We start from the raw sequence: 9,713 nt of genomic DNA, 5'->3' as shown, positions 1-9,713 counted from the left end.
GGCGGGACTGGAGGACCGGGCGGGCCGAGGTCCTCCAAGCAATCGGAGCGAGTGAGGGGCAGGACTTGTGCCACGGTTGTCTTGTCCCGCCCCCTCTTGCTATTGGTCGGGAGCCGCCGTCAATCGGTCGGGCCATTGTGAGCTGGCAGGTCAGAGGTCGGAGTGTTTTGGAGTATGCGCAGCGCATCTGCAGTTGGTGAGTGGCGCCGGGTGGAGGGTTCAACATCCCTAATAAGAAGCTCCCGGTCTCGCGTTTGCACCGATCGGGAAACGTATCTCAGTTCCAAAGGGGCCTGGGGGAGGGAAGGGCGGAACCATTTGGGACACAGCACAGGGCAGGAGGTTCCCCCCCTTCCTGGTTCCACAAAGACTCTCCTTGGACTGGGCCACACCTGGGCAGGGCTGGCTCAAGGTGCAGGAAGCTGCAAGCTGATAGGCTGAGCTGTGGAGTGGGGGGTTTGACTGACAGGCCTGGGGAGGGGGATATCAGGGCAGGTACACACACTGCTCTTCCTTTTCTTGTCAAGGGCGGTAGATTGGAGGGGAATGTGCAGGAGGGCGCATGCACAACCATCCTGGGCTCGGAAGCAGGACGGGAGAATGTTGTGAATTTCTATCCTGACTGACAGCGATCGTGTTTGTAAACTCTTTTTACAGGGTATAAGAATGGGAGAAATGCCAAGCCAAAAATCATGTCAAGATCTAACAGTCACTCGATTCATCAGGATGCAGATATCATCGGCTTTTGAATGTGGGAGGAGAAATGTTTATCTATTTTGACCGTGCGAAAAGATTTCAAGCATCAGTGTGACTGGAAAAGCACCGAGACACATATCCGAGTGAGAGCGTTCCAGTGCACTGAATGTGGAAAGAGCTTTATCCAGTTACACAGCCGGAAAACACATTGCACCATTCATAGCGGAGAGAAACCATACATGTGTTCTTGTGTAGACGAGGCTGCAATTTAACATCCAACCTGGAGAAACACAAGGACACCCCCACCATGGAGAAACCATGGAAATGTGGGGACTGTGGGAAGGGATTCAATTACCCATGTGAGCTGGAAACTCATCGACGCACTCACACTGGAGAGAGGCCGTTCACCTGCTCCATGTGTGGGAAGGGATTCACCTGTTCATCCACTCTGCTGACACACCAGCGAGTTCACACTGGGGAGAGACCATTCACCTGCTCTGAGTGTGGGAAGGGATTCACCTGTTCATCCAACTTGCTGAAACACCAGCGGGTTCACACTGGGGAGAGGCCATTCACCTGCTCAGAGTGTGGAAAGGGATTCACTCAGCCATCCCACCTGCTGAAACACCAGCGAGCTCACTCTGGGGAGAGGCCGTTCACCTGCTCTGAGTGTGGGAAGGGATTCACTACTTCATCCAGCCTGGTGACACACCAGCGAGTTCACACTGGGGAGAGGCCGTTCACCTGCTCTGAGTGTGGGAAGGAATTCACTCAGTTGTCCCACCTGCTGTCACACCAGCAAGCTCACTCTGGGGAGAGGCCATTCACCTGCTCAGAGTGTGGTAAGGTATTCACTCAGTTATCCCACCTGCTGAAACACCAGCGAGTTCACACTGGGGAGAGGCCGTTCACCTGCTCTGAGTGTGGGAAGGGATTCACTCAGTCATCTAACCTTCTGACACACCAGCGTGCCCACTCTGGGGAGAGGCCGTTCACCTGCTCTGAGTGTGGGAAAGGATTCACTACTTCATCCAGCCTGCTGACACACCAGCGAGTTCACACTGGGGAGAGGCCATTCACCTGCTCTGAGTGTGGGAAGGGATTCACTCAGTCATCCCACCTTCTGACGCACCAGCGAGTTCACACTGGGGAGAGGCCGTTCGCCTGCTCGGAGTGTGGGAAGGGATTCACTACTTCATTCAACCTTCTGACACACCAGCGCCTTCATACTGGAGAGAGACCATTCACCTGCTCTGAGTGTGGGAAAGGATTTGATCGGTCATCCCAACTTCTGATACACCACCGAGTTCACACAGGGGAGAGGCCATTCACCTGCTCAGAATGTGGGAAGGGATTCACTCGCTCATCCAACCTGCTGACACACCAGCGAGTTCACACTGGGGAGAGGCCGTTCACCTGCTTAGAGTGTGGAAAGGAATTCACTCACTCATCCAACCTGCTGAGACACCAGCGAGTTCACAGTGGGAGAGGCTGTTCACAAGATCCATGTGTGGGAAGGGATTCACTCAGTCATCCACCCCGCTGAAACACCAGTGAGTTCACAAATGACTGCAGGGGTTGGATTCTGATGTTGCTGCTGTTAATCACATCCAGAACTGAATCATGACTGGAAGCCTGTTTCCAGTGGGGTTCCACAGTGGTATATATCAATGATTTAGGCTTAAATTTAGGGGGCATGATTAAGAAGTTTGCAGATGAGTTAAAATGTGATCGTGTGGTTGACAGTGAGGAAGAAAGCTGTAGACTGCACAGGGCGGCACAGTGGATAGCACCGCAGCCTCACAGCTCCAGCGACCCGGGTTCAATTCTGGGTACTGCCTGTGTGGAGTTTGCAAGTTCTCCCTGTGTCTGCGTGGGTTTCCTCCGGGTGCTCCGGTTTCCTCCCACATGCCAAAGACTTGCAGGTTGATAGGTAAATTGGCCATTAGCAATTGCCCCTAGTATAGGTAGGTGGTAGGGAAATATAGGCACAGGTGGGGATGTGGTAGGAATATGGAATTAGTGTAGGATTATTATAAAATGGGTGGTTAATGGTCGGCACAGACTCGGTGGGCTGAAGGGCCTGTTTCAGTGCTGTATCTCTAAATTAAAAAAAAATCAAGATATCAATGAACTGGTCAGCTGGGCAGGAAATGGCAAATGGAATTCAATCCGGAGAAGTGTGAGGTAATGCATTTGGGGAGGGTGAAAAAGACAAGGGAATACACAATAAATGGTTGTATGCTGAGAATTGCATGTCCACAAATTCCTGAAGGTGGCTGGACAGGTAGATAAGGTGATTAAGAGCGATGTTTGCTTTTATTGGTTGAGGCACAGGAGAAAAGAGCTGGGAGGTTATACTGGAACTGTATAAAACACTGGTTAGGTCACAGCTGGAGTACTGTGTGCAGTTCTGGTCACCTCATTACTGGAAGAATGTGATTGCATTAGAGAGGGTACAGAGGAGCTTTACAAGGATGTTGCCAGGATTGGAGAATTTTAGCTGTGAGGAAAGATTGGTTAGGCTAGGGTTGTTTTCTTTGGAACAGAGGAGGCTGAGGTGTATAACATTGAGTGGCCGAGATAGAGTGGATAGGAAGGAGCTATTTCCATTATCAGAGAGGTCAATAACCAGGGGACATAGATTTAAAGTAATTGGCAGAAGGATTGGAAGACAGTTGAGAAATCTTTTCACCCAGAGGGTTGGGGGTTGGTGTCTGGAACTCACTGTCTGAAAGGGTGATCGAGGCAGAAACCCTCATCACATTTAAAAAATACTTGGATATGAAATTGAGGAGCTGTAACCTACGAGGCTACAGACCAAGAGCTGGAAAGTTGGATTAGGCTGGATAACTTTTAACGGTCAGTGTGGACATGATGGGCTGAATGGCCTCCTTCTGTGACATAACTTTTCTATTCTGAAAGTTGGGGTTTGTTTCTGCTGATGTGAATAATCCCTATAACTTGGCTGGAGTTTAATATTCTGCTTAAAAGTCAAATAAATCAGTTTTGTTTTAAATGCATTGTTGTAGATTTTTGTCTTTCCCACCTGAGTGTTTAGCATCACCTGGCTGGAGCTCGGAAAGGACAATCTGGAGCGAGGATCGTACGGCAGGAACAGAACTTCACCCTGAACACAGTCCTTCAGGATCACACTGAGAGGGACAAACGGCACTTTGGGCTTTCTCGTCTCTCTTCACTGACAGCAAAGTCCCCATGTGGGTTAATCCTGAGGCCTGTAAGAAATGTGTCCCAGCCGCTCTCTTCCATGGTTCAGAGCTCCTGGGCACGGAACAGAAGGCTCCTTTACAACTGTGTTTAGAGTCAGGAAGAACAACGGTGAATGCTGGAAACGTGCTGTCAAATCAGAGACTAGTGTAAAACTGTGATCTGTTCCTGACTGAAAGTGAAACGGCAGGTTTAAGTTTCCGGTCTGAAAATGACTGTGTTAACTCATTTAATATATACTTGTTTAAAATAAATTGCTTAAAGTCTGCATTAAAATAGCAGATGGAGGAGTTCACAGGAGCCTGTTAACTGCTGGTACAATTATACAAGAGACATTTGATTTCCAGATAAAGGAGGACCTGCAGTGTGTTTCCAGGAATTCCCTGTTTTATTGATGTTAGTGCTAGACACCAGGATAACTAAAAATACACGACGAGGAACATCCACGGGAGTGCTATCCCGACAGGTATTCTGGGGATCACTCCCGCTGTGGAACTCCACCACTGACCCTGCTGAAGGCTGTAGGCTCAGGGAGTGGGGCCTCCAGGAGCGGACTGTAAGAAAGCTGGGTTTCAGTATCCTGACAAATACATGGTGAGGAACCAGAAGAATCCTTAATGATTGAAAAGAGCACGGAAAGCTGGGAGAGGCTTTATTCAAAAGAGTGCCGAGTGCTGGGAGAGGCTTCATTGAGAAGAGCAGGGAGAGACTTCATTGAAAAGAACTAGGAGAGTGGGGAGAGGCTTCATTGAAAAGAGCAGGGAGAGACTTCATTGAAAAGAACTAGGAGAGTGGGGAGAGGCTTCATTGAAAAGAACTGGGAGAGTGGGGAGAGGCTTCATTGAAGAGCGCGGGGAGTGGGGACAGGCTTTATTGAAAAGAGTGGGGAGAGGCTTCATTGAAAAGAGAGCGGGGAGGCTTCATTGCAAAGTGCTTGGAGAGCGGGGAGAGGTTTCATTGACGAGAGCGGGGGTAGAGGCTTCGTTGAAGAGAGCGGGGAGAGGCTTCCTTGAAGAGAGCGGGGGGGAGAGGCTTTGTTGAAAGAGCTCGGAGAGCAGGGAGAGGCTTCATTGAAAAAAGAGCGGCGAGAGGCTTCATTGAAAAAAGAGCGGCGAGAGGCTTCATTGAAAAAAGAGCAGGGAGAGGCTTCATTGAAAAAAGAGCAGGGAGAGGCTTCATTGAAAAAAGAGCAGGGAGAGGCTTCATTGAAAAAAGAGCGTAGAGAACGGAGAGGCTTCATTGAAAAAAGTGCAGGGAGAGGCTTCATTGAAAAAAGAGCGCAGAGAGTGGGGAGAAGCTTCATTGAAAAAAGAGCGTAGAGAACAGGGAGAGGCTTGATTGAAAAGAGAGCAGGGAGAGTCTTCCTTGAAAAAAGAGCAGGGAGAGGCTTCATTGAAAAAAGAGCGCAGAGAGTGGGGAGAAGCTTCATTGAAAAAAGAGCGTAGAGAACAGGGAGAGGCTTGATTGAAAAGAGAGCAGGGAGAGTCTTCCTTGAAAAGAGAGCAGAGCGCGGGGGGAAGTTTCATTGCAGAGAGCGGGAGAGGCTTCATTGAAAAGAGTGCTGTGCGAGGCTTCATTGAAAAGAGTGCTGTGCGAGGCTTCATTGAAAAGAGCGCAGAGAGGCTTCATTGAAGAGAGCGGGAGAGGCTACCTTCCATCCTCCAGCCTGTCCTCTGTCCTTTAACCTCCAGCCTGTCTTCCATCCTCCAGTCCTGTCCTCTGTCCTCCAGCTTATCCTCTATCCTCCAGCCTATCCTCTGTCCTCCAGCCTATCCTCTATCCTCCAGCCTATCCTCTGTCCTCCAGCCTATCCTCTGTCCTCCAGCCTATCCTCTGTCCTCCAGCTTATCCTCTATCCTCCAGCTTATCCTCTATCCTCCAGCCTGTCATCATTCCTCCAGCCTATCCTCTGTCCTCCAGCCTATCCTCTGTCCTCCAGCCTATCCTCTGTCCTCCAGCCTATCCTCTGTCCTCCAGCCTATCCTCTGTCCTCCAGCCTATCCTCTGTCCTCCAGCTTATCCTCTGTCCTCCAGCCTATCCTCTGTCCTCCAGCCTATCCTCTGGTAAGTGATTAAGGTCTATTCTAATCGTAACATTTAAAATAGTAAAGGAACTAGTGGTAAGCTTAATAAAATATATAATAAACGGAAATAAAATAAATAATTGAATAAAATAATTTAGTTGATTGAAAAACATGAACGATGGCAGGACAGGTGACGTGTCATGGCTGCAGCATGTGGGAGCTCCTGGATGCCAATGTGATCCAGGGCAAACACGTCTGCAGTAAGTATTTGCGGCTCGAAGAGCTTCGGCTCAGAGACATTCAACTGGAGGCTGAGCTGCAGACCCTGCGACACATCACAGAGGGGGAATGTTACCTGGACACTTTGTACCAAGAGGCGGTCACACCCCTTCGGATAGGGTCGTCTGATTTGGTCAGTGGTCAGAGACAGGAGAGTGTGGCTGCAGCTGAGGCAGGTAAGGCGTCCCAGAGGGCAGGAGTGCAGGAGCCTCAGCCTATGCGATTGTCCAACAGGTTTGAGGTTCTTCTGGTCTATTCTGTGACCTTGTCCTATCTACACTTTCTCCTTTGTTATCTCTTGCCCCACCCCCACTTTACTTGCTAATAACCTTTTACATTTCTAATAGTTGCCAGTTCTGATGTAGGGTCACTGACCTGAAACGTTAAGTCTGCTTCTCTCTCCACAGATGCTGCCAGACCTGCTGAGTATTTCCAGCACTTTCTGTTTTTATTTCAGATTTCCAGCATCTGCAGTATTTTGCTTTTAAATTATTATTCTTAATTGAGGTTCTTTCAGCTTGTTTGGATAAGAGTGGGGGCTGTAGGGTGGATGAGCTACTTGACCATGATACAGAAAGCCGTTCAACTGGGGGGAGAAAAAAGGAATGTATTGGTAGTAGGGGACAGTATAGTTATGGGGATTGACACTGTTCTCTGCAGCAAAGAGTGAGAGTCCAGACAGCTGTGTTGCCTGCCCGGTGCCAGGGTTCGGGACATCTGCTCAGGGCTGGAGAGGAATTTACAGTGGGAGGGGGAGGATCCAGTCATCATGGTCCAGGTAGGTACCAACAACATAGGCAGGACAAGGAAAGAGGTTCTGCATAGTCAGTATGAGGACTTAGGCACTAAGTTAAGAAACAGAACCTCAGGTAATAATCTCTATTATTACCTGAGCCACGTGCAAATTAGCATAAGGCAAATAAGATTAGAGAAATTAATGCATGGCTCAAAGACTGGTGTGGTAGGAGTGGGTTCCCGTTCATAGGGCACTGGCACCAGTCCTGGGAAAAGTGGTGGCTGTACTGTTGGGACGGTCTACACCTGAACTGTGCTGAGGCCGGTGTTCTAGCGAGCCACATAACTAGGGAAGTAGAGAGAGTTTTAAACTGAATAGTGGGGGCAAGGGATCAAATTTGGGAAGATAAGGTAATCAAGGAGTAGAGACAAGGCAAGAGAGCAAGGTATTAATATGGGAAATGATAAACACACTATGGCAGGAAGGGACAGAGCATACAAATCTAAGAGTAAATCAACAGCTAAGGCTAGAGGTTACAAAAATAATAAATGGACAAAACTAAAAGCTCTATCAGAATGCACGTAGCATTTGAATCAAAACAGATGAACTGAGAGCGCAAATAGAAATAATTGACTATCTATATTAATGACTTGGAGGAGGGGGCAAAGTGTAATATATCCAAATTTGCCGATGATACAAAAATAGGTGGGAGGGCATGTTGTGATGAGGACATAAGGAACCTGCAAGGGGGTATAGAAAGGTTGAGTGAGTGGGCAAAAAATTGGCAGATGAAGTTTAATGTAGGAAAGTGTGAGGTCTTGCACTTTGGTAGGAAGAATCTTATTTAATGGAGAGAAACCCCAAAAGCGTGCAGCTCAGAGGGATCTGGGTGTTCTTGTGCATGGAACACAAAAAGTTAGCATGCAGGTGCAGCAAGTAATTAAGAAGGCAAATGGAATTTTATTGCTCGGGGGTTGGAGTTTAAAAATAGGGAAGTCTTGTTACAACTGTACAGGGTTTTGGTGAAGCTGCACCTGGAGTACTGTGTACAGTTTTGGTCCTTGTATTTAAGAAAGGATATATTGGTATTGGAGGCAGTTCAAAAAAGATTCACTAGGCTGATTCCTGGGATGAAGGGGTTGACTTATCAAGAATGGCTGAACGGGTTAGGCCTTTATTCATCAGAGTTTAGAAGAATGAGGGGTGATCTTATTGAAATGTACAAGATTCTGAGGAGGCTTGACAGGGTAGATGTTGAGAAGATGTTTCCACTAGTGGGGGAATCTGGAACTAGGGGACATAGTTGCGGAATAAGGGGACACTCATTTAAAACTGAAATGCGAAGGAATTTCTTCTCTCGGAGGGTAGTGAATATCTGGAATTCCCTACCCAGAGTGTTGTGGAGGCTAGATCACTGAAAGTATTTAAAGAGGAGGTAGATAGATTTTTTAAATATTGGGGAGTTGAGTGCTAGTAGGAGCTGGCAGGAAAGAGGAGTTGAGATCTGGGGCAGATTAGCCATGATTTTAATGAATGATGGGACAGGCTTGAGGGGCCGAATGGCCTACTTTTGCTCCTATTTCTTATGTTTTATGTTCTAATTCAGAGCTCCACAATTTCTCACCATTTAGGGTTTAGGGTTATATTCTTTGTTATGCTTCCTGCCAAAATGGACAACATCACATTTTTTCACATTATCTGCCAGATTTTTGCCCACTCATTTAACCTATCTATATCCCTTTGTAGCCTCCTTATGTCCTCTTCACAACCTACTTTCCTACCTATCTTTGTGTCATCAGCAAATTTAGCAACCATACCTTCAGTGCCTTCATCTAAGTCATTTATATAAATTGTTAAAAGTTGAGGCCCCAGCACAAATCTCTGTGACACATCACTCATTACATCTTGCCAACCAGAAAATGACTCATTTATGCCGACTCTCTGTTTCCAGTTTGCTAACCAATCTTCTATCCATACCAATATGTTATCCCCTACACCATGAGCTTTTATTTTTTTGCAATAACCTTTGATGCAGCACCTTATCAAATGCTGTCTGGATATCTAAGTACAATACATCCACCAGTTCCCCTTCATCCACAGCACATATAACTCCCTCAAAGAACTCCAATAAATTGGTTAAACATGATTTCCATTTAACAAACCCATGTTGACTCTGCCTGATTACCTTGCATTTTTCTATGTGCCTTGCTATAACAAATATGCAAATACATGGGAACACCGCCACCTGCAAGTTCCCCTCCAAGTCACACACCATCCTGACTTGGAACTATATCGCCGTTCTTTCACTGTCACTGGGTCAAAATCCTGGAACTCCCTTCCTAACAGCACTGTTGGTGTACCTACCCCATGTGGACTGCAGCGGTTCAAGAAGGCAGCTCACCACCACCTTCTCAAGGACAATTAGGGATGGGCAATAAATGCTGGCCTCACCAGCGACACCCACATCACATGAATGAATTAAAAAAAATATCCACAGCACATATAACTCCCTCAAAGAACTCCAATAAATTGGTTAAACATGATTTCCCTTTCACAAAACCATCTTGACTCTGCCTGATTAACTTGAATTTTTCGAATTGTCCTGCTTTAACGTCTTTAATAACAGATTCTAATGTTTTCCCTAAGACAGATGTTAAGCTAACAGACCTGTACTTTCCTGCTTTCTGTCTCCCTCACTTTTAACTGAACCTCCCCGAATCCAGGGAATTTAGGAAAATTAAAACTCGAAC

The 9,713-nt window shown here is 47.2% G+C and overlaps 1 pseudogene; it reads left to right on the top strand.

Moving 5' to 3' along the window:
- The first annotated feature begins 119 nt into the window (after window positions 1-119).
- Window positions 120-9,713, top strand: part of LOC137349167 (zinc finger protein 850-like) — an 80,508-nt pseudogene continuing 70,914 nt past the window's right edge.

Source organism: Heterodontus francisci, chromosome 34 (genome assembly GCF_036365525.1).
Source record: "Heterodontus francisci isolate sHetFra1 chromosome 34, sHetFra1.hap1, whole genome shotgun sequence".
Classification (NCBI taxonomy): Eukaryota; Metazoa; Chordata; class Chondrichthyes; order Heterodontiformes; family Heterodontidae; genus Heterodontus; species Heterodontus francisci.
Note: the sequence above shows the minus strand (reverse complement) of the source record. Positions and strands in the feature narration are given on the sequence as shown.